Consider the following 24,657-nt stretch of genomic DNA (forward strand, 5'->3'; position numbering starts at 1 on the left):
TGGTACAGATGAACCGGTTTGCAGGGCAGAAATTGAGACACAGATGTAGAGAACAAACGTATGGACACCAAGGGGGGAATGCGGCGGGGAGGTGGTGGTGGTGGTGGTGGTGTGATGAGTTGGGCGATTGGGATTGACATGTATACACTGATGTGTATAAAACTGATGACTAATAAGAACCTGCTGTATAAAAAAATAATAATAATAAAATTCAAAAACAAAAAAAACCATGGTGGGAAAAAAAAAAAAACAGCCCTCCAGACACCAAGTACAGCAAGGAAGTTCCTTTTCTTTCCCTCCCTGGAATAAGTTCCAGTTCCCCTGGACAGCAGGAAACTTCATCCAGTTCATTTCTAGGGTCAACTCAGGATCTACAATTTACAATTTGGTCCCAGAATGACACGGTGGTATTTTGTGCCTCTCCTGGTTCTACTAAACTGCTAGGCTTTAGGAGCAGGCAGTGATTGATGATCTGTGGTGACCTGCTGTGGGTTAGGGGGTAGCAGCCACCTCCTTCTCCCCTGCTTTGGGTGCTGCGTGGAGGGTGGGGTGGCTGCCCCATACAGGTGGACAGGACACTGACAGCCTTGCTGAGGCATGTTGCTTATGTAATTCATAGTCTGAGTGTGGCCTGTGGGTGATCTGGTCTCCAAAAACTCCCTTAGAACCAAATCAGTCATGCCTCCCTTTGACCCTCAGCACATAAACTGTGCTCCCTTTTGGTGTGTATCTCCGTGAATTACCTCGTTCACCTGGCAGCTTCCAAGGCAGCATGCTGGCTCTTTCCATGGGGGGATTTGGGACCATGGGAGCCTCCTCACCACACCACGGCTGGCGAACGTGCTGCCTGCCTCCCTCCTCTCCTCTGTACCAGCTCCCTTACACCCTGCTGGCTCCAGCGAGGTATCTGGGTGAGAGTGCCACCTTGGGAAACCTCCAGAAGAGAGCAAAAGGCCTTCCTCTTCTCTCTCAGCTCTCCCTAAACCTCATGAAGAACCCTCTTCTATTTCTCCTCTCTCGGAGGATGATGATGATGGTCATGATGGTCATGATGATGATGACGATGTGTGTGTGGGCAGTGAAACACATGGCTTCTCATTCTTGATCTTTAAACTCTGCCCTCCTCCAGTCAGGCAGAAGGAAAACCTACTTTTGCCCCCTGACACCCCTTTGGGGTCTGTCCAGTCTCAGTCTCAGAGCTGTGTTCTTGTTTGGAGGTCCTAGCAGGGGAGTGCTGTTGCTCATATACCCTTGATTGGAAAAGGGTTCTCTTCTTTCTGGGAAGGTTGTCCTCTTTGACCAAGGCACACAGCTTCAGGAGGGAGGCACATGGACCAGTGAGGGAGGAAGGGGACAGCCACCAGCTCACCCCCACATCCTCTTTAGGGTCAGGGGTTCTATTCTCAGTGCTGGAGGCATCTGTGCCTCAATGGATGATTTTGATTTTAGTTCCCGGTTGGTGGAGAGTCCCAACAAGAAGCCACAGGGCATCAAAAAAGGGCACATTTAATTAATATGTCACGTATCAACCAGCCACAGATATGTAATTTTTGAGTTAACTGGTTTCAGTTCTCCTCTCATGTTGTCCACTAGCCACCGGCAATCATCTTATGGTGTGACTTCGGACACTTCGCTTCAGATCTCAGAGCCTCAGTTTTCCAAGGCTGGACCGTATCTAAGGCCCCTTCCAGCTGTAAACTTTTAACATGCTTGTGTTTGGGATTCTGTGTGCTGAGCCCTGACATCCATGTGAAGTATAGTGAGTCCTCATCAGACTCCAATTTCTTTAGGAATGGAGGGGAGGTCTGTTGTTATAGATTCACTATAATCCACTGATAATCCAAAACCCCACATTAGCCTTTGGTTTTGATCTTATGCATTAGAACTGTGAACAAGCTACAAAACTGACCAATTTGAATTCTACCTGTCCCTTCCCCTTCTATCTTCTCAAAGACATTCTAATTTGATCTGTAATGTGGCCAAAGGGCAGACAGTAGAAGGGAGGAGAAGCCAGAAGCATGAAAAATCCCCAAACTGGATCATCCACCCCCTGGATAATGGGCAGTTGCCTGAACAGAATGCTCAATGAGCACTCATTTACCCCCAAGCCAGCCCCTGTCCCCACGCTGCAGTGGCTATAATCTCCATGGCAAAATGCATAAAACTGTCAAGCTCCTTAGACAAATTCTACCATTCCTAACTCAATTCACAGCAGGCTAGATTTTTGAAATTGAGAAACTGGTTAATTGTCATTTGGAAGTAGCAGAATTTAAAATACCTTACCAAGGGACTTCCCTGGCAGTCTAGTGGTTAGGACTTCGTGCTTCCACTGCCGTGGGCCCAGGTTCGATCCCTTGTAGGGGAACTAAGATCCCGCAAGCTGCATAGTGTGGCAAAAGAAATACAAATTAAAAAAATAAAACCTTACCAAAATGCCAGTTTGGGGGGGTGGGGCAAGGACTGTGTTTTCTGCAGTGTAGACAAGAAAAAGCAACAGAAACTTACATGAATTTTCACGTTTGCCTTCATAATTGTCAGTGTCCTTGTATGAAGATCTCTTAATCTATGAAAGTACCTGACTTGTAGATATTGTTGAAATCCTACATGACCTCCACTGACTTCTCTCTACACCGTGATCTTTTTTTAGGAGGTGGGGGTACTGATCCTTGCTAACCATAATCTCTGTGCATCTCATTTTGCATCTTTGAGGAAGAAAATCTGATTGGTTCTTGACCAGCCAGTGGATAGGCTGTCTTTGGGTCAGATGAATGTATGTTCATTGCCGGCTCTACCCACAGTCCCTGCCTAGAAGAGACTGCCCTATGTACCTTAAGACTCTAAAAGGTACCTGGACTAGGAGTGGACATCTGATCTGGTTGGTGCTTGTAAAACTTTTGGACTCTGTGGTAAGAGACTAGACCAGTCACGTGGCAAGGTCCTTCCCCACCACAGACCCTGTGGCCTGCATGTGGACTGCATGAGTCTCTGAAGGTCCTTCAGGCTCCAGTGTTCTACGTCTTTCCTAAGCCTAAAGGCTCCTATGGTCTCTCAGACCAAATCCCAGCAGGGATGAGGACTCACCGAGACAGAGTGCCCGCCTCAGGGTGGACTGGTAGCCAAGAGGCCCTAAGCCAAGATTGAGATGGTAGAGAGGGATGAGGGTTTACAGGAATGCAGAAGGATCAGGGGCCAGGACTGTGTCAATTGTGACCCTAGGAAGGGAGGGAAAAGCAAAGACTAGGGCTAAAACAGGTGTCACTTAGTGTCCTGGCAGGGTTGGATATCTGGATGCTTCTGGCATATGGAGTTGGGTGGCCCCTGTCTCTATCCTCTGATTTTGCTTGGGGCTGGGGAACTTCCAGGGAAGAACACTCAAATCCTGCCCACAGTTGGCGTTAGGCTCCCACCAGATGCCCTTTACCTGCTGGTGTACCCAGCTCCTGCCTGCTTTGAGTGTTGGCTGCTAATGGTTCATAATTTTTTTCCTTCTCCAGAAGATTGCCCTTGGCTGAACCTGAGGTTACACATTTCACCTCGAGAGCCAGCCCATGACTGACTGGTATGGGGGTACAAAAGGCCAGCTGCTGGCTTTAAAGTGGGACCAAAGTTATGCTACAGTTCACCCTCCAGAACAACCCAGGGGATCAGGCTGAGGCTTGTCTCCAGTGTGGACGACACCCAAGCTTAGCTTCTTCCTTGCCGCATCCTGCTCCCTCCATTCCCCTTCTCCCAAGACCTTCATTCAATAAGTTGTGTGCCTTTGAATTTCTGTTTCAGGGTCTGCTTCTAGGGATACCTGCCTAAGTGACATTTTGCTGATTAACACTTGCATCTTAGAAATTCTGTGGGCCCCACCTTTTTATATCTATTTCTTTCATGACTTTGGGATCTTTCATTCCAACAAGGAGGATCCAATATGGTGAATTTATTAAGACTCTTAAGGAATAATGGAACCACTGCTCTACAGGGTAAATTCATATAGAGCAGAAAGGTTTTCTGGTGTTAAGGAAGGTTTTAATTTATTATCCACTGATAAAAATTTGTACTTTAACGATTGAGTTAGAAAAAAACTCAATTGTTCCTTTATTGTTTTCCTTTTAGCCCATCTTCTTTTCCTCTTCCTCCTCCTCTTTTTCCTCTTTCTCTCCTTCATGTTCACTATTACTTTCTTGCTCTGATACTCATCTCAAAAATTTCAGCTCCTTGAGTCATTACAGTGTGTATATCTTCTCAGAGGAGCTCTGTATTCACTTCTAGTCCTTCAAACAATGATCTCAATTTCATTCATCTTAAGAAAGGAGCCCCTCCTCTTCCTGCTTCACCCGCCCCCATGCTGCTAAAAAGGCACTTGCAATAATACTTCATCAAACACTTTCTAGACCAGTGGCAAATTTTTCTTTGTGAAGTACTGGAGCAAGTCTTGGAGTATCTCCCAAAACAATAAGAGCTTATGAGATATCCAGTGAAATTATAATAGCTGGAGGCTGAGAAAAATAATAACTTATTTGGTGATTACATCATGTTTCTGTTTTTTTCACTATAGATTACTAGAGCCACAACTTTTCCATTTTTTCCCAGCATACTTAATTTGAGCTATCAAAGCTCCTATATTCACCTTCTTATTCTTTCTTTCTTTCTGTCTTTGTAAGAAAAATATAAGAAAAGGGGAATTAAATTGAATCTTTTTATCTCATCTTATTATCAAGAATCTGTCCTACAAATTGAACATGAAATAATATCCAAAGGTGGCTTAAAGTTAGCAGGATTCCTAGAGTCCAATTTTATCCTTTGATATAAATCTCAGGAGATTTTTTTAAAAGACAAAGCAAACTTGGAGAGCCAAATTCATCAGAGTCAACCATAAAAGATATGTAAGAAAATCTGGATAATGCAGAGGAGGGCCAGAACTCTTATTGTGTATCCAACAGTTTGATAAAGTCATAGAGAGTGGATTGGCCCAAGTTGTCATCAATGGATTTAAGTTCTTGAATAACCAACCCCATCCTTCCTTTCCAGGCTTATATCCCATTAATTTCTCTTGCTCTCACCTTTCCTCAAATTCTTCCTTTTTCTCTCTCAGTGTATATGCACACATTTACACACACACATGTATACAATTCAGAGAACAGTCCTGCAGGATGTCCCTGGTAGTCCAGTAGTTAAGACTCCATACTTCTACTGCAAGGGGTGTGGGTTCGATCCCTGGTGGGGATCCCACATGCTGTGCAGCCAAAACAAACAAACAAACAAACAAAAAGAGAACAGACCTGAAAATTAGGACCATATGTGCATCATGAGTATTAAGATTCTGAGTCTGTCATTAACCTTGTTTATTTCAGGGATCAGCTGAAGTTCACCAAAATCCCCAAGATATTTTCCTAGTTGATGGTGAGGGCTAGAGGTGCCAGTTAAAATGTTAAAATACAGGATGCCCAGTTAAATTTTAATTTTTCAGATAAACAATGAATATTGGCACCTGCTTATACTAAAAAAAAATTGTTATTTATCTGAAATTCAGCTTCACCTGGGCATCCTGTATTTTTATTTTCTTAAATCTTTCAACCCTAATGGAGGTGGTAGATCAGTCAGAGTCTTGTCAGAAAAGAGATCATACATTTAAATTGGGTAATTTGAAGAGAGCTTCAAAAAGAGATTATTTACAGAGGTGTGGACAGTTTCAGGAGAACACATAGACTGATAGGAGTTTGAAACAGCAAGGTTCAATTAGTGCTTTTAAAGGATTGAGGAGAGGGAGAGGTTTCAGAACCCTGAGACAGAGATGCCCCCTGGGGAGGGATGCAGATGGGAGAAATGACCTTTGGGGGAACGGCTGAATCCAACTGGAGGCCTGGAGGTAAGAGAGCCTGTTGATGTGGCTCACAAAATCAGCTTCCTGGGTTGGTATGGACAGGCAGATTGGATAGAAAGGGCCAAGTGGAAAATATCCAGCACAGGGCATCTTGATGACTCTGAGCATCCAGGTGATGTGGGCCTAGTGTAAAATAGGCTCCAGCACTCTGGGGTGGAAACAGTTCACTGTCAAATGCCTACTGGGAGGCTCCCTCTGCCCTGGGAGAGCCTCAGTGTGTGAGCTTAGGCAGATCAGCTATCAGCCCTAGTGAGAGACAAACACCCCCTCTGTGGGTCAGGTTTTTTTTTTTTGGTCGGGGGGAGGTTTACCTTTCATTTCTTCTTCACAGCTGTGGGCTGAGAGAAAGTTCAAGGAACCCTCCTGGCCTGTGTATTAGTCATGGTTCTCCAGAGAAACAGAACCAACAGGATCTATAGCTATATATCTATATCTGTATCTATATATGATTGTTATATTTATATATATAACAATGTTCAGTGGCATTCTGATTTTTGCACATGCGTGCACACACGTGTGTGTGTACAGAATTTCTTCTTGCTCAGGGGAGGTCAGTCTTTTGTTCTATTCAGACCTTCAACTGATTGGACAAGGCCCACCACATTATGGAGGGGAATCTGCTTTACTCAGTCAACCAATGAAAATGTTAATCTCATTCAAAAACACCCTCATAGAAACTTGCAGAATAATGTATGACCAACTATCTGGGCACCATGGCGCAGCCAAGTTGACACATAAGACCATCACAGACTGTTTTTAGTGTAGTTGTTGGCCAGAGACACAAAGATTGTCACCCTTCTGTGATCCAACTCAGCTACCAAGCCCGGACTCTTCCTGTGTAGTTCTGGGGCCAAAGCAAGAGCAACCTTGCATTTCCCTCACCCTAGCCTCTTTCTTGTCTCTTTCCTAGGAACCTGCCAAAGGTGCAGGCTTGTGGCCAAAGATTGAGGGATTTAGAATCTTGGTCCTCTGACCCTCAGTCTTTAGTAGCTTGGAGGCATTTGGAAAAAGAATCTATCACAATCAAGAAGCCATTTACTGGGCTTCCCTGGTGGCACAGTGGTTGAGAGTCCGCCTGCCGATGCAGGGGACACGGGTTCGTGCCCTGGTCTGGGAAGATCCCACATACTGCGGAGCAGCTGAGCCCGTGAGCCATGGCTGCTGAGCCTCTGTGTCCCGAGCCTGTGCTCCGCAATGGGAGAGGCCACAACGGTGAGAGGCCCGCGTACCGCAAAAAAAAAAAAAAAAAAAAAAAGAAGCCATTTACCTGAAATGATTGTTATGAGTTACTTGATCATGGAAGATATTAGAAGCCAGTGTCATAGTGTGCTGGTGTATGATTTTTTTGTATGTGTTGGCATTATTGGGATTAATAACTAACTATCAAGCCTAGGAGTTTTTCAAACTTTCATGTAGATAATTCCTGGAGGACCACTTGTATAATAGCTAAACTAATATGATGAATGTCCTTTGGAGAAACCATGCTGCTTCTCAGGCAGATATGAACTGGTCCCGATACTAAAGGGTGATTCAAATTCCTTTGTATTAGAAGTAATATCCAGTTTACATTATGAACCAATTTCAGGTTTCACACAATTAACTGATCGCCGTGACAATGTTCAGTGGTATTCCGATTTTCCTAATAGGTGTTTCTCCTCGTATATTGCTAAGTCAAAGGATTTCAGCATCACATAGGTGGGAGTGAACATAAAAATTATGGTCTCATCCTTAGATAAAAGCTAGTGATCAGGGCTACGTGTAATGGTCCAGTTGTCCCAGGAGTTACAGACTTTTTAATTACTGAGATGAAAGCAGATGTTTACAGTGTGTTCCTAGGGAGCCACACTGTGATTCTCATGTCTTGTGGCAAGAACTTCCTTCAGTCTTTCCATGGCTAATGATTTGTTTACCTCATGATTAGGTAGGATCAGTTAATACCATTTCCAAAGGGTGGTACCACCCCTGAGTCCTAGTTGGCAGGGTGTCCGTAGAGTATTGGAAAATCCCAAGGTCAACAAAATTCCAAATGAAGAACTCCAAGTGTAGTTGCTTGAGTTTAATTGTGTTTTTGCTGTAATATTATTAATAATCAACTGTTAATAAGCTTAGCAAAGTCACATTTTACAAAAGCTTTAATTCCCCAACAAGATCAACAAGACATTTATTGACTTTCAGTGGAGATAATGCTTTAAGTATCTTGGTTAAATTGTATTTTCAGTCTCCATAGAGTCTTACCTCACCCAGAGGTCTGAGTGCTGGAATAATGCATGTGTTAACTAGTTCAAGGACATCTTTTTTGATTAAATGTTCAATCAATCTCTTTCAAAGCAAGAACTCCATTTATAGATTTCAAAGGAATTGGTAAAATCGTTATCGAAGGCTCTAATCAGAAGATTTACATGTTAGATACGTGTTGTAGAAAGGTCTTTCTGACTGTTGTGTGGAAAGAGGTTTAAGGAGATAAAGATTAGCAGCAGGAAGACCAGTTGGGGGTCTGCTGCAATCCTTCAGAGAATGGAAGGGTCTAAACTGGGCCAGTGATGGTAGGATTGGTGAGGAGCCAGGAGTCTGTCCTCACATGGTGGTACCTATGAGCCCAGTCTCACAGATCTCCAGTGACAGGGAACATAATTGACCAAGGGCCCTGCTGTCGTGCTCTGCAATCCAACATCATGCTTGTTTTGAAGCCATGTTTCCCATGGACTGCTCTCTGCCAGTCATTGAGGGTGGCAGTAATACAAATGCAGGAATATTCCCAGGAGACCATGGACTCCTCTCATGGCTGGTTTTGGCTCCAGAACTCCCCAATGGTTTTGTGGAAACTTCCTTACACTACACAGCAGTATAGGACACCTCCACCCAATCTTCCTTCCCTCTCTCTCACCTGGGGTCCCACTGCATCGTGGTTTGATGACTCTTCCCACCTTCCTGGCTTCCTCCATGTTTTCTCTCATAGGCATTTCCCTTAATCAAAATCCTTGCATGTTTACACACACTTAGCATCTGCTTCTTGGAGAACCTAGATTAACACAGGAGACAATTTCAAAATTTAAAAATTTTTAAATATTTAAAAAATAGACTTGACAGAGGAATGAGGGAGAAGGATGAGTTTACGATGCCTCCTGGTCTTCTGACCAGCGAGAGAATAGATGGTGGAAATATCAATATTTGCAGAGCCAGAGAACCCAAGATGAGGAGTGGGTTTAGAGTTGAGATTTGCTTTATTTTAAAAAAAATTTTATGGGAGTAGAGTTGATTTACAAGGTTGTGTTAGTTTCAGGTGTACAGCAAAGTGATTCAGTTATACATATACATATATTCATTCTTTTTCAGATTCCTTTCTCATATAGGTTATCACAGAATATTGAGTAGAGTTCCCTGTGCTCTACAGTAGGTCCTTGTTGGTTATCTGTCTTACATACAGTAGTGTGCATATATTAATCCCCAGCTCCTGATTTATCCACCCCGCCATGTTCCCCCTTTGGTAACCATAAGTTTGTTTTTGATATAAGTCTGTTTCTGTTTTGCAAATAAGTTCATTTGTATCATTTTTTTAAAATGAGATTCCACATATCAGTGGTATCATAGATATTTTTCTTTCTCTGTCTGACTTACTTCACTTAGTATGATCATCTCTAGGTCCATCCATATTGCTGCAAATGACATTTTTTCATTCTTTTTTATGGCTGAGTCATATTCCATTGTATACATGACCACTTCTTATTTATCCATTCTTCTGTCAATGGACATTTAGGTTGCTTTCTAAATGTCTTGGCTATTGTGAATAGTGCTGCAGTGAACATTGGAGTGCCTGTATCTTTTCGAATTATGGTTTTCTCCAGATATATGGAGGCTTGCTTTAAATCCCTATCGTCTCTGTGCTGACTGGGGAGCCTGATGCCCAAATGACAGCTCTTTTCCTCCCCTTATGTCTAAAGTTTATCGAATGTTGCTGTTCCTGGCTTCTTCTTTTCCTGATATTTGAGGTTTGTAATGGTGCAGGAACCTCAGCTGCTGTCTTTTATTGATTAATTTCATTCTGCCCTTCAGCTATGAGAATCTGCACACTCTTCCGACAACACAGTACTTCAGATCTCCATGCTATTGCTCCTGCTCTGTCCTAAGCCTGGAAAGATCAACCAGAATTCCTCACCTTCGGAAACATTTCTCTTCCTCTGGGAAGCAACTGTGTGAGAGAACAGGAAAACCTGGGGTTTTAAGTCATGGGTCGTGTGCTTAAGCTCTAGCTCTGCTGTTAAGAGAGGCAGCTGTGGTGGAGAGGACAACATGGGTCAAATCCATGCTCTCCCACCTGCAAGCTATGTGACTTTGGACGAGTCGCTTCAGCTCACCATGCCTCAGTTTCTTCTTTTGTAAAATGGTGATGGCAAGAATTTCCGTCTCGTAGGATTATTGTGAGGTCTGAAAAGTCAGTCCTGACGATGACTGGCACACAGTCTGGGTTCACTATCTGAGTGATTGTTAAGCCTGGATTTTTTTAATCTGCCTGGGCCCTTAACTGCAAAGTGAGGGTGTTGGACTAGAGGACCCTCTCAGATTCTAAGGCCTAATTCACGTACAAGGATTCTTCCCTGACACATTCTCCACTCCCACCCTGAGAGTCCATGGCTTCTTCCTAGGTATCCCACAGTATGCTGGGGCATCTCTGTTTGGTTCTTGTGCTTGTTTTGCTGTGTGTTTTACTTGGTTGTGTACAAATCTACTCCACTGGATTGGAAGCTATTGGAGGGCAGGGAATATGCCACATTCTTCCTTAAAACCCAACAGTGAACAGCACGGTGCTTGGCAGGAACACAAAAATGTTTGTAATTAGTTACATTAGTTAAAATTGGCTTCTGGAGAAGGATGGTGGCAAAACTGGGAATTATTATAATAATAGATACATGGATTGAATTCTCACTCGTACCAGTCACCATGGTTAAATACTTTTTATACATTATCTCACCTAACTCTCCTATCAGCCCTAAAGATAGGCATTATTATTCCCATTTTGCAGTTGAGGAAAGAGGCTCACAGAGGTTTAGTAGCCCAGTAGTGAGTGGCAGAACTGGGGTGGAAACCCAGTTTGGTTGGCTTCCAAAGATACTACATTGCCAGAGTCTTTGAAGCTCATCATTCCTCAGACTCCCACAGGCTAATGTGTGTTTCAGTCCACTTACACCTTCAGCGGCCCAAAAGCCACCATGTTGTCCCCTGCCTGCCAGTTGTACCTCTCCCCATCCATCCCCTGCAGTTGTGGTTGTCATTCCAGGCTGGCCTTCCCCAGCCGCATCCCATGCACTAGACCTCTCCATCCCCATCAGCTCGTTCTGCTGCCCCAGGACCTTACCAACTGGATGCATTAGTGCCTCTGAAGTTGTCAGATACTCCAAAGGTTGTTTCTCCAGGACAGTGTTCTCGCTCGGGCTGTTGATGCCTTAAACCCAGCATGCGAAAACTTTTGAGTCCAAGGCAGGTTAGGCTGGAGGGGAGATATATGGGAAACAGCAGGGACTTTTGGTCCCTCCTGTAGCAGATCTCAGACACTGTTACTTAGACAGGAGGATCCATTTCTTATTAGGGAGAGAGCTGGAGGTGAGGCATAAAACTGTTTGTGTTAAGCTTACTCCTGGGGGGATCTGTTAATAGAATCATAAATCTGTGAAGTCCTCAGAGCTTCTCATTTCAGTGATCAGGCAACTGAAGCCCAGTGAGATTAGTCACAATGACACATCCAAAGTGGCCGAGCCAGGGCCAGAAGGAAAGCGTCACAAAGGGAGTCACATCGTCATTAGAGCTGGGCTCCCTCCCTCCCCTTCTTTCTCCTCACACCCACTTGTCACGTTTGCTAAGCAGGAGGCTAAATCACAGCCGTGGTTCTGAGAGGTCAGTTTCCAGGGTAGACAGGTGCTGAGTTTACCCAACCGCATGGTGAATCACTCTGGATGGAAGGTCACCTTAAGCTCATTCTCCTGTGGTCAGTTCCATGGGGCACGGCCTTTGTCAACAGCTGTGGGGAAGCCTGAACAATCCTGTCTCAAGATAAAACCCCTCTTATGATTTTTAACTGTTTTAACCTACCTTTGAGGATCTCTCCATGCTGCATCCATGACAACCCTGTGGGCTGGCGCGGGAGATGCAGAAGCCCTTTACCAGGACCATTTAACCCCAAGTTTGAGGAAAATGGACTTATTGGAGAAAATCAATCTCCAGGAAAGGGGCCATTTTTAAGGAAATTATAAATGACCAAAATTGACTCAAAAAGTAGAAAATCCAGGGCTTCCCTGGTGGCGCAGTGGTTGAGAGTTCGCCTGCCGATGCAGGGGACACGGGTTCGTGCCCCGGTCTGGGAAGGTCCCACATGCTGCCAAGCGGCTAAGCTTGTGAGCCATGGCCGCTGAGCCTGCGTGTCTGGAGCCTGTGCTCCGCAACGGGAGAGGCCACAACAGTGAGAGGCCTGCATACCGCAAAAAAAAAAAAAAAAAAGTAGAAAATCTATACAAACTAATAATTATGGAAAACTCTAAAAGTTATCCAAGAATTACCTGAAAGAAGACCACCAGTTCCTAGCAGGAACATGATTGAATACTTTTTTTAACTTTTAAGAAATGCACAATTCTTTTGTTTTATAAATTATTGCAGAACTTAAAAATGTGAAAAGCTCCTCTGATACATTTCACAAGGCAAGCATAACACTGATTGCCATTCAAAAAGGAAAATTACAGAGCAGTCTCATTTATGAGCATAGATGTAAAATTCTTAATAAAAGGTTACAGCAACTGAAAAGTATAATGAAGAGAATATGTCAGGGGTTCTAGGAATGCAAGGATGCTTTGAAATCATATAAATGATAAATAGAATTCATCACTGGACCACAGAGCATTAACGGAATTTATATCTATTTCTGATGTTTGAATAAGAGGAAAATCATATTTACTACTGGGCTATTCCCAGTTTTTGTTCCCAAACTTTTTTTCTCCTCCCTTTTCTACCCTGTTCTGTGTCATTATGAGGCTGACTTCCACAGACTGTATCTACTGGGTCCTCTGTGTTTGGCTGTTGGATGTGGGCAGAAACCTGGAAGAGAACGAGGGGTTGGATAATTATTCTCTGCATTCCACTCCACCCCCTGGAGTCTCAGCAGTGGTGGTGTTCCTCTGTGGCTACAGTAATATTTTTCCCTGCCCTTGTCTCTTCAGGCCTGGGGGTGGTAATGGATTCTCATTGTTGCTAGGTCCTGGGCACTTCACTATCTTTTGTCAGTTCCCTCAACCCAGGCTATGCGTCTATACTTAGTATCCTCATTCAATTCTGTTTAGTTAAATTCTTTTCAGTGTGCCATCTGCTTCCTGCCAGGGTCTTGACTAATTTAGCATGATGAATAATATTTTTTATAAACCAATAAGCAACATCATATTTATTAATGTAATTACATTTATTTGATAATGCAATAAAAGGGAGGGAAACCCTTAATTTTCCTCTTAGACAATTTTTGGGTCAATGAGAAAATTGAAATTGAAATTGCAGATGTTAGAAATTAGCAATAATAAAATATAGAATTTCAAAATTAATGGAAAATGGCCAAAGCTGGTTTCACAGGGAAATAAAGCCATAAATATATGTATTAGAAACTACAAGTGAAAAATTTTTAGAAATGCATTCAGGAGGTTAGGAAAAACCATCAGGGGTAATAAATTGACAGTAGGAATTAATAAATTACAAAGCAGAAAAAGAGGAATCAGTAAATTAAAAATCTGATTGCCATTTATTTGACAAAACCACTTATATTAGAAATAAATAAAATTAAAAATTAGAAAGGAAAATTAACAAGAGGTACAGAAGATATTAAAAGAAGTTTCAAGGAATGATTGGCAAACCTAGGTGCAAATTAGATTGAAACATGGATGAAGTGATTAATTGTTTAGAAAATATAGAAATCACCAAAATTTACTCTAGAAGAGATAAGAATTCTAAACAGGCCAGTAATCAGAGAAGAAAGTGAAAATGCATCATCCCCTAATCACCAGGCCCAGATGGTTTCTCAGGTAAATAATTTCAAACATTCAAGGAACAGAGAAATCCGACACTGAAAACTTTCTCCAAGCCCAACAACAAAAGATAGGAAGCCAAAAATAACACTGGCATTCAAATCAGACAGAACACAGAGAAGACCTCCAAGCTCGTTCATGAATATTGATGTAAAAATTGTAATAAAAATTAGTAACTAGAACTGAGCATTGTATTAGCAAAATTATGAACCATGGCTCAGTGAGATCCAGTTTCAATAAAGCCAGGGATGATTCAATATTATGAAATCATCAATACAATTAACCCCAATCAAAGGAGAAAAACTGTATGTTCATATCAAGGATTCAAAAAAGTCATTTGAAAAAAATTCAATATCCATTCTTCATAAAATCTTGAGATAAAATAGAAATATATAGATACTCCTTGAAATGCTCAAGTTGTCTCTGCCCAAAAGTCAGTTTAATAGCAAAATACTTAGTAGCAGTATTGTCCTTAAAGCAAGTGACAAGATGTGCCTTCTGAATTGACTGTGGGGTTTTCTGGAAGTTTTAGCCTTTACAGATAAAGTGGTTTATAAGTAAGGGATTAAAATAATGGATGGGTGGGGGGAAGCAACATTATAATTATTTCCTGATGCCATGATTATAAACCTTGAATAACCCAGAAAAAAATAACTGAAAACCTAGGAGACAATAAGAAAATTCAGTAAGGTAGTTAGAAAATTAATATATAAAGTCAGCAGCCTTTCTATACACAAACAATAAATGGAATATAAAAGAAAATGTCTCATTCATAAGATAAACAAAGAAGATGAAATACATTAGGAATAAAAATTCTGCAGGACACTGGGGTTCAAAGAGTCCAGTCTGATGCCCTCACATGGAGCATGACACAGGGAAGGAAAGACCCTTTCCTTCTCTCTTATCCATGAATAATGAACCATCCTGGTTTGCTTGAGACTCTTCTGGTTTAGCAGGAAACCCCTCCCTAAGACATGCAATGTCCTGATTTTGGCAATGGATGTAAAGGTTGGAGGAAAAAATACAAAACCTATATGGCAACCCACAAAATAGGGACTGAAACCAATACTAATTAGTGTCAAATTGATGTATATTTCCATATTTGCTGTTGGTTGGTATTTTTCCTCCTAAATGCTCACGTTGGCAGCCATGATTTGCTGTTCATAGTGATGGAAAATTTATTGTTGCATCCCTCCAAGTGATGGGGCTTTGTGCAATTTATGGGCATTGTAGTTGTGAGTGTTAACAGTTTGTCTTTAATTTGTGGATTAACTCTTGGGCCTTTAATGGAGATAGTGCTAGTTTTATTTTAAACAGCTTTTTAGAGATATAGTTCGTATAAAATTGACCTGTTTGTGTACAATTCGGTGCTTTTTGGTATATTCATAGAATTGTGCATTCATTATCACAATCTAATTTTGGAACACTATCATCACCGTGAAAGAAAACCCTTACTCATTAGCAGTCATTTCCCCACCCACAACCCCCAACGAACTCATGCACCCTAGGCAACCACTAATCCACTTTCTGTCTCTATTGATTTGTCTCTTGTAGACATTTCATATAAATTGAATCATATAATATGTGGCCTTTTGTGATTTCCTTCTTTCACTTAGCATAATATTTTCAAAGTTCATCCATTTTCTAGCATTTATCAATACTTCATTCCTTTTTATACTGAATAACATACCACTGTATGGATATATCACACTTTTTTTAGTCACTCATTAGTTGATGGACATTTGGGTTGTTTCCACTTTTCAACTATTATTAGTAGTGCTGCTACTTGTGTACAAAATTTTGTGTGGACATAGGTTTTCATTTCTTTTGGGTGTGTACCTGAGAGTGGAGATTTTAGGGTTTTCTATATATAGTATTATGTCACCTGAAAATAGTGTTAGTTTTACTTCTTCCCTTCCAATTTGGATGCCTTTTTTTTTTTTTTCTCATCTGATTGCTGTGGCTAGAACTTCTAATACTATGTTAAATATAAATGGTGAGAGTGGGCATCCTTGTCTTGTTCCCGATTTTAGAAGAAAAGCTTTCATTTTTTCATCATTGAGTATGATGTTAGCTGTGGGTTTGTCATAAATAGCCTTTATTATGTTGAAATGTTCCCTATATACCAACTTTTCTGAAAGTTTATATTACGCATGGATGTTGAATTTTGTCAGAAGCTTTTTCTGCATCTATTGAGATGATCATGTGGTATTTATCCTTCATTTTGTTAATGTGGTTTATCACATTGATTGCTTTGTGGATATTGACCCATCATTTTTTCCCCTTGATTGTCTATGAAATTGAGTGAAGCTTGATTTCTTGATTCAGAGGCTGCAATGAAAATGTTCTGTGGGTGAACCAAAGGGGAAATTTTGATAACAGATGTATTGGCCCCTTATAGTGTAATGTAGATTCTGTCAGATCCTATCGACAGTCATACTTTCTACAGTGTATCAAGTGATGTATCTTATTGCAAAAAAGAACAATGACAACAACTTATAGGAATTAGTTTCCAGCTCTTCAAAAATGTGTGGTACAACCTCTGCTCCAAAGCTCCCCATGGGATCAGGCTGAAGCTGACTCAGCAGAGACCACATTTTTTTTTAGTTCCTCCCCCTTCCCCATGCTGCTTCCCTTTCTTCGGAGAGTGTTCCTCAGTAAATTAATGGCCAAGAATACCCAATTTCAGGTTCTGTTTCTAGGTATCCTGACCTCAGATAGTCCCAGAGAGAGAGATTTCATCAGAAGAGTAAGTGATGACTTGACCAAGAGTTGGGGGCATGTGTTAGTTTCCAGATCTGTCTTACTTGTCCCAACACAGTCATCCTGGCTGGGTCATGCTCTCCAGAAGTGGCCATGTTAATGAACCCAAGATCTGAAGGTTGAAAGACCAGGCCACTTCCAATGTGGAGTGCCCTTATCTGAACAAGACACTGAGGAGGGAGCATCCTTCCCACCCTCCAGGACCACTGTAACTTGGGCAGAGACCCAGGAAAACAGGCTTAGCAGGATTGGGATCTCTGCAGATTCCCTGGCTTCAGTAAGCAGTGATAATAAGCCTCAGGATTTGGGGAGAACAGTGGAGTTTGGGTCCAGAGCTACCCAGAATCAGTAGCCAAGCTGGGATCTTATCATGGTCACTGTTTTTAACAAGCAGTGGATGGGGCCCTGGGGCATCATCAAGAGTCGAGGATGCAGTAGTGAGAAGAAGCTGCAATAGTGTTGATGGCTGCACAGGAATAGCTGACTTCTCACTTCATGGGGCCTGATGGAGCTTCTGCTTCATTGCTGAAGAGTGAGAATCACCAGGAATGAAGGAGGGACCCCTAAAACTTTTTGCGTATATTCATTCAAGAAATATTATAAAGCCGACTATGTGTCAGGCTGTATTCTACATTAACTTGGGTCGTGTTCCCTGGGAACAGACTTTGTAGCAGAAGTTCACCTTCAGGAGGTTAACTGGGAGTAGTCTCAGAAATAGCATCGGTAGGGGAGTTATGGAAGCAAAACTGGGCAGAGGGAGGTGAAGCTGATGCAGTCACATCATAGGTCTCAGCCAGTTCCACAGGGAGCTCTGGAATGAAATGGCCCTTTGGAGTTGTTCCAAGTTGGGGCCAGGGGGCTGGGCCTTTATACCCTCAAACCCACAGGTCATTGATGTGGGCTGCCTTTGTGGAGGAGATGTAACCTCGGAAGAGGCATTCCCCTTGGCTGAAGGCTATTCTTAGAGAAGGGCTAACCTGTGAGCCAGCACTCTGAGCAGACTGGGTAATGAGCACCTTGGTCCTGAACTTGTGGTCTGGGCAGCAGACTGTGTCACCCATTGCATAGATCCCAGGGTTGCAACAGTGATCAAAAGAGACAAACCCCCACCTCATGGAAATTATATTCTAATGAGGAGACAGATCATAAATAAACAGGATGAACGTGGAAATTCTGTCACAGTGATCATCTCTGGGTGGGCAAGTTCTTCAGTCATTTTAATTTTTATTATTCTTGCTTATGTGTACTTCCTAAGCATTCAATAATGAGTATGTATTACTTGGATAATTAAAACATAAAAATTATTTTTAAAAGCTTTTGGGAGAATGTATGGGTAAGAATAGTCAAGATTAATTTTGATTATGTAGACTCATCGGGGTAGACTTGACCTATCAGCTCTTTGAATGATAATATGCAAGACTGGACAGACAGAGTAATGGAGCCAAACAAAAACTGCAGGAAGGGACCATGCCTGATGTAACACTTTGGTCTGTGATGCAAATGACATCGCAGCAGAATGTTTAAGGGCTCTGTCCCTGTTCATCCTCTCTGAGGTTCAGTTCTCAGATCTGCATAGTGTTGTGAAGTTTAAAGCAAGTGATGTATGCAAATGTATGTAAAAGGACTTAGTACAATTAAGAGCAGATAACAAGTGCTAACAAATGGTAGTGGGGATGATTACTATTAATAAAATTACTAATACTAATTCTCAGTGGATAAATATTTTATGTAAAAAAGAAATTACAAGTATTCCAGGTGGATTAAAGAATTACATGTAGGTGAGAGATTACTACAAGCAACTATATGTGAATAAAATGGACAACCTGGAAGAAATGGACAAATTCTTAGAAAAGCACAACCTTCCGAGACTGAACCAGGAAGAAATAGTAAATATAAACAGACCAATCACAAGCACTGAAATGAAACTGTATTTAAAAATCTTCCAACAAACAAAAGCCCAGGACCAGATGGCTTCACAGGTGAATTCTATCAAACATTTAAAGAAGAGCTAACACCTATTCTTCTAAAACTCTTCCAAAAAACTGTAGAGGGAGGAACACTTCCAAACTCATTCTATGAGGCCACCATCACCCTAATACCAAAACCAGACAAAGATGTCACAAAAAAAGAAAACTATAGGCCAATATCACTGATGAATATAGATGCAGAAATCCTCAACAAAATACTAGCAAACAGAATCCAACAGCACATTAAAATGATCATACACCATGATCAAGTGGGGTTTATCCCAGGGATGCAAGGATTCTTCAATATATGCAAATCAATCAGTGTCATACACCATACTAACAAATTGAAGGAGAAAAACCATATGATCATCTCAATAGATGCAGAAAAAGCTTTTGACAAACTTCAACACCAATTTATGATAAAAACCCTCCAGAAAGTAGGCATAGAGGGAACTTTCCTCAACATAATAAAGGCCATATATGCCAAACCCACAGCCAACATCGTTCTCAATGGTGAAAAACTGAAACCATTTCCACTAAGATCAGGAACAAGACAAGGTTGCCCACTCTCACCACTATTATTCAACATAGGTTTGGAAGTTTTACCCACAGCAATCAGAGAAGAAAAAGAAATAAAAGGAATCCAAATCAGAAAAGAAAAAGTAAAACTGTTACTGTTTGCAGATGACATGATACTATACCTAGAGAATCCTAAAGATGCTACCAGAAAACTACTAGAGCTAATCAATGAATTTGGTAAAGTAGCAGGATACAAAATTAATGCACAGAAATCTCTTGCATTCCCATACACTAACAATGAAAAATCTGAAAGGGAAATTAAGGAAACACTCCCATTTACCACTGCAACAAAAAGAATAAAATATCTAGGAATAAACCTACCTAAGGAGACAAAAGACTTGTATGCAGAAAACTATAAGACATTGATGAAAGAAATTAAAGATGATAAAAACAGATAGAGAGATATACAGTGTTCTTGGATTGGAAGAATCAACATTGTGAAAATGATTCTACTACCCAAAGCAATCTACAGATTCAGTGCAATCCCTATCAAACTACCAATGGCATTTTTCACAATACTAGAACGAAAAATTTCACAATTTGTATGGAAACACAAAAGACCCCGAATAGCCAAAACAATCTTGAGAAAGAAAAATGGAGCTGGAGGAATCAGGCTCCTGGACTTCAGACTATACTACAGGGCTACAGTAATCAAGACAGTATGGAACTGGCACAAAAACACAAATATAGATCAATTGAACAGGATAGAAAGCCCAGAGATAAACCCACGCACGTATGGTCACCTTATTTTTGATAAAGGAGGCAAGAATATACAATGGAGAAAAGACAGTCTCTTCAATAAGTGGTACTGGGAAAACTGGACAGCTACATGTAAAAGAATGAAATTAGAACACTCCCTAGCACCATTCACAAAAATAAACTCAAAATGGATTAAAGACCTACATGTAAGGCCAGACACTATAAAACTCTTAGAGGAAACCATAGGCAGAACACTCAATGACATAAATCACAGCAAGATCCTTTTTGACTCACCTTCTAGAGAAATGGAAATAAAAACAAAAATAAACAAATGGGACCTAATCAAACTTAAAAGCTTTTACACAGCAGAGGGAACTATAAACAAGATGAAAAGACAACCCTCAGAATGGGAGAAAATATTTGCAAATGAAGCAAGTGACAAAGGATTAATCTCCAAAATTTACAAGCAGCTCATGCAGCTCGATATCAAAAAAACAAACAACCCAATCCAAAAATGGGCAGAAGACTTAAATAGACATTTCTGCAAAGAAGATATACAGATTGCCAACAAACACATGAAAGGATGCTCAGCATCACTAATCATTAGAGAAATGCAAATCAAAACTACAATGAGATATCACCTCACACCGGTCAGAATGGCCATCATCAAAAAATCTAGAAACAGGGCTTCCCTGGTGGCGCAGTGGTTGAGAGTCCGCCTGCCGATGCAGGGGACACGGGTTCGTGCCCCGGTCCGGGAAGATCCCACATGCTGCAGAGCGGCTGGGCCCGTGAGCCATGGCCGCTGAGCCTGCACATCCAGAGCCTGTGCTCCGCAACGGGAGAGGCCACAACAGTGAGAGGCCCACGTATTGAAAAAATAAAAAATGTAGAAACAGTAAATTCTAGAGAGGGTGTGGAGAAAATGGAACTCTCTTGCACTGTTGGTGGGAATGTAAATTGATACAACCACTATGGAGAACAGTATGGAGGTTCCTTAAAAAACTAAAAATAGAACTACCATATGACCTAGCAATCCCACTACTGGGCATATACCCTGAGAAGACCATAATTCAAAAAGAGTCATGTACCACAGTGTTCATTGCAGCTCTGTTTACAATAGCCAGGACACGGAAGCAACCTAAGTGTCCATCGACAGATGAATGCATAAAGAAGGTGTGGCACATATATACAATGAAATATTACTCAGCCATAAAACGAAATGAAATTGAGTTATTTGTAGTGCGAGAGTCTAGAGACTCTCACACAGAGTGAAGTAATTCAGAAAGAGAAAAACAAATACCATATGCTAACACACATATATGGAGTCTAAAAAAAAAACGGTTCTGAAAACCGTTCGACTTTCTGTGATTCCCTACATAAGAAGTCTCCTCATTAAGGCCAGATTTTTCCCTTGCAGAATCAATTTGCTTCCCTCCACTCTGATAGAAACAGGGCCTGTGCCTCTTGTTTGGAAATTCCTTCTAAATGTCTGTTTAGAATTCTGCAGTTGGAGCCTGCCATTTCCCTCCACCCCTGGCTCATACTTTATATCACCCAAAGCTCCCCTAATAGGAGCCATCTCCAGAGATATTATATGACCTCCTCTACCTGAGATCTAATAACTCGGAGAGTTTTCAGATGTTTAAAGTGTCAGACACACCATTATCCAAGGAAATACTTTACCTAGCAATTTACTAAGTTTCACAAAACCATTTTCCCAAACACTGACAGTACTTTGTGAAGGATAAGGAAGATAAGTATAGAAAATTGCAGGGACGAACCAAACATCCAGTGATTTCACAGATGGATCATTACCAGAGCCTCGTGAAATCTTGTTTATCTTGTTAAAGATAAATGAGTTAGAAATGGGCAAAATGGTTTTGATAAAATAAGTATGTTTGGCATATGTTTACTCTGACCTTCAAAAGTACTCCGTGTATCTCATATGTTTTAGTTTCCTGATTTTCACGAGTTCCTCATGAGTAAGCTAACATTAACACATTTTATGTATATTAGTATTATTTTATTAATTTGTCATTCACTTTTAATTATGATATTTGTATATTATAGAGAGTTAATAAAATAGAGAAAAATAAAAAGAGGGGAACATGTTAAGGGACTCATGGAACACACACTACCATTATTAATGTTTTAGGGTATTTCTTTCCTCTTGTTTTCCAGGCATAGACACAGAGATACTGAAAAATAGGGATTATACTGTATGTAAAGGAGGCAATTCTCTTTTTAAAATACTCTTTATCTTAAAAATAGTCAACTTAATTCCTTAAATCATGTTCAGAAACCTGATTTTGTTTTTTGTTTTTTTTTTTTTGCGGTACGCGGGTCTCTCACTGCTGTGGCCTCTCCCATTGCGGAGCACAGGCTCCGGACTCGCAGGCTCAGCGGCCATGGCTCACGGGCCCAGCCGCTCCGCGGCATGTGGAATCTTCCTGGACCGGGGCAGGAACCCGCGTCCCCTGCATCGGCAGGCGGACTCTCAACCACTGCGCCACCAGGGAAGCCCCAGAAACCTGATTTTTAGAGATTATTGAGCATCCCCTATATTGAATTATTGTAATTTATCCAAGTAATTTTTTATTTTTGCACAATGTAGGTTGTTTTCAATTTTTTACGATTATAAATACCTTCCTTGTAGGTATCTGTCAATAAACCTCTTTATTGTTGGACTTCTTATAATTTTCCCAAGGTAAATTCCTAGAAAAGGAATTACTAGTCAGAAGGCATGAACATTTTTAAGGTTTTTCCTAGGTTAATTTAATCTGTTTGCATCTCAGTTTTCATACTGTAACTTGGCTAATAAACCAACCTCACATGGCTGTTGAGAGGATTAAGTGAGATAATTTATTGCAAGTTTTTAGCAGACTATGAGTAGTACACAGAGTTTACGATTATTCATCATTCCGTTCCATCCCATTCCAATTCCTGCCAGTTGGTTCCCAGGCAGGCTAATTAGCTGCATCCTACTGCAAGCTTGCCGAATACAAAGGCAGAGCATTAATAAATTCTTGGGTAGCTGGCGGCTGCTGGGACTTAAAGTTAGCATTTCATTCCCCTGGGAGGTCGCCAATGATTTTGTTCCATTTCCCTACCTGAGGTTTTTTGCTACAGTGATTTGTATGGGCTGGAACAGAGCAGTTTGGGGAGTGGTCAAAAACTTGCCTGTTTACTGACATTCCAAGATCAGTGATTTAATCCAGCTCTGAGAATTCTGATCCCAAGGCTTTACTGCTCTGTAGAATCAAGAAGAGTGACTAATAAAGATTGTGTCTTATTTTTAAGGGAAAACTTAACTTCCTGAATATATTCCTAGAATACATATTTACACCCATAGACACACACATCATGCATGCACCATGTGCATCACGATCAAGATAAACATCCAGTTTTTAGGAGATGGTTTCAGGGCCAAGGCTAGCACAGCTAAGTTCACTCCCGGTGGCCGCTAAGTCTACACGGGGGAGATGAGGAAACAAAGCCAGTGGCAACTCGCAGAATCCCTCTAAAGGTTATCTTTGGGATCAGCGCTCTCTGACCATAAACTGTGTAAGGGATAATGAGTTTCAAGTCACAAACTGAAGAGCAAAATGGGAGAAAATTCAGGCCAGTCAAATAAAGCTGAAGGACCAGTGTGCTAAGGCACAGCAATGGCTCACAAGGACAATCTCATTTCATCTTTAATTTGCATATGGTAAAGATTGATTTTCTACGGCTAATCCAGATGTATGACACATCAGGTGATATTTAAAGCACTCAATGGAGCATTTAATAGCCAAACATTTTTCCTGATTAGTACCCACTTGACCTGGTGACCCAGAGATGAATGCTGATCACCCTGCCCCCTCCTTCCAACGGCTGTAAATGGAATGGCTGCCAAGCAGGCATCAGATAAACATCCAGACTGTAGTCGGAGTGTCCAGCCATTTAGAAGTCTGGTGTTTTGGAAGGGTCAGCAAGGTTGTGGTCAGGGGGTGGGGGCTGGTGGTTTGTCTTTTTCAAAATGACACTTGTCAGGTATGTTATGGCTTTCACACCCCTAGTTATGCAGAATATACTATAGAGCATTCATAGTATGCTCTCTTTCTTATACATAATCTCAACAATCTTGATAGATAGGGATTCTTAATCTCAATTGACAGATGACAAAGCTGAGTCTCATAAAAGCTAGATAATTTCCCCAATCACCTAACTAGCAAGTGGCAGGGCCAGGGTTGAATCTCAGTTTGGGTAACCCCAAAGCTTAGAGTCTTTCCAGTTCAGCACTGCTCACCAGAGACTCATAAGTCACTGCCTTGGCTGGTGTCTGGATTTGAGCAGAAGCTATCAGGCATGGGGAAGAGAGCAGCCAGACAGGCCAGAGGTCTCTGCATAAATCTGGGAGCCAGATATCAGGAAATTGTGAGCATGGCTTTTATTTATTTATTTAGCCATCTTTATTGGAGTATAATTGCTTTACAATGATGTGTTAGTTTCTGCTGTATAACAAAGTGAATCAACTATACATATACATATACATATATCCCTATATCCCCTCCCTCTTGTGTCTCCCTCCCACCCTTCCTATCTCACCCCTCTAGGTGGACACAAAGCACCGAGCTGATCTCCCTGTGCTATGCAACAGCTTCCCACTAGCTATCCATTTTACATTAGGTAGAGTATATATGTCCATGCCACTCTCTCACTTCATCCCAGCTTACTCTTCCCCCTCCCC

The sequence above is a fragment of the Mesoplodon bidens genome (genome assembly GCF_964165515.1).
Source record: "Mesoplodon bidens genome assembly, chromosome: 10".
Taxonomy (NCBI): Eukaryota; Metazoa; Chordata; class Mammalia; order Artiodactyla; family Ziphiidae; genus Mesoplodon; species Mesoplodon bidens.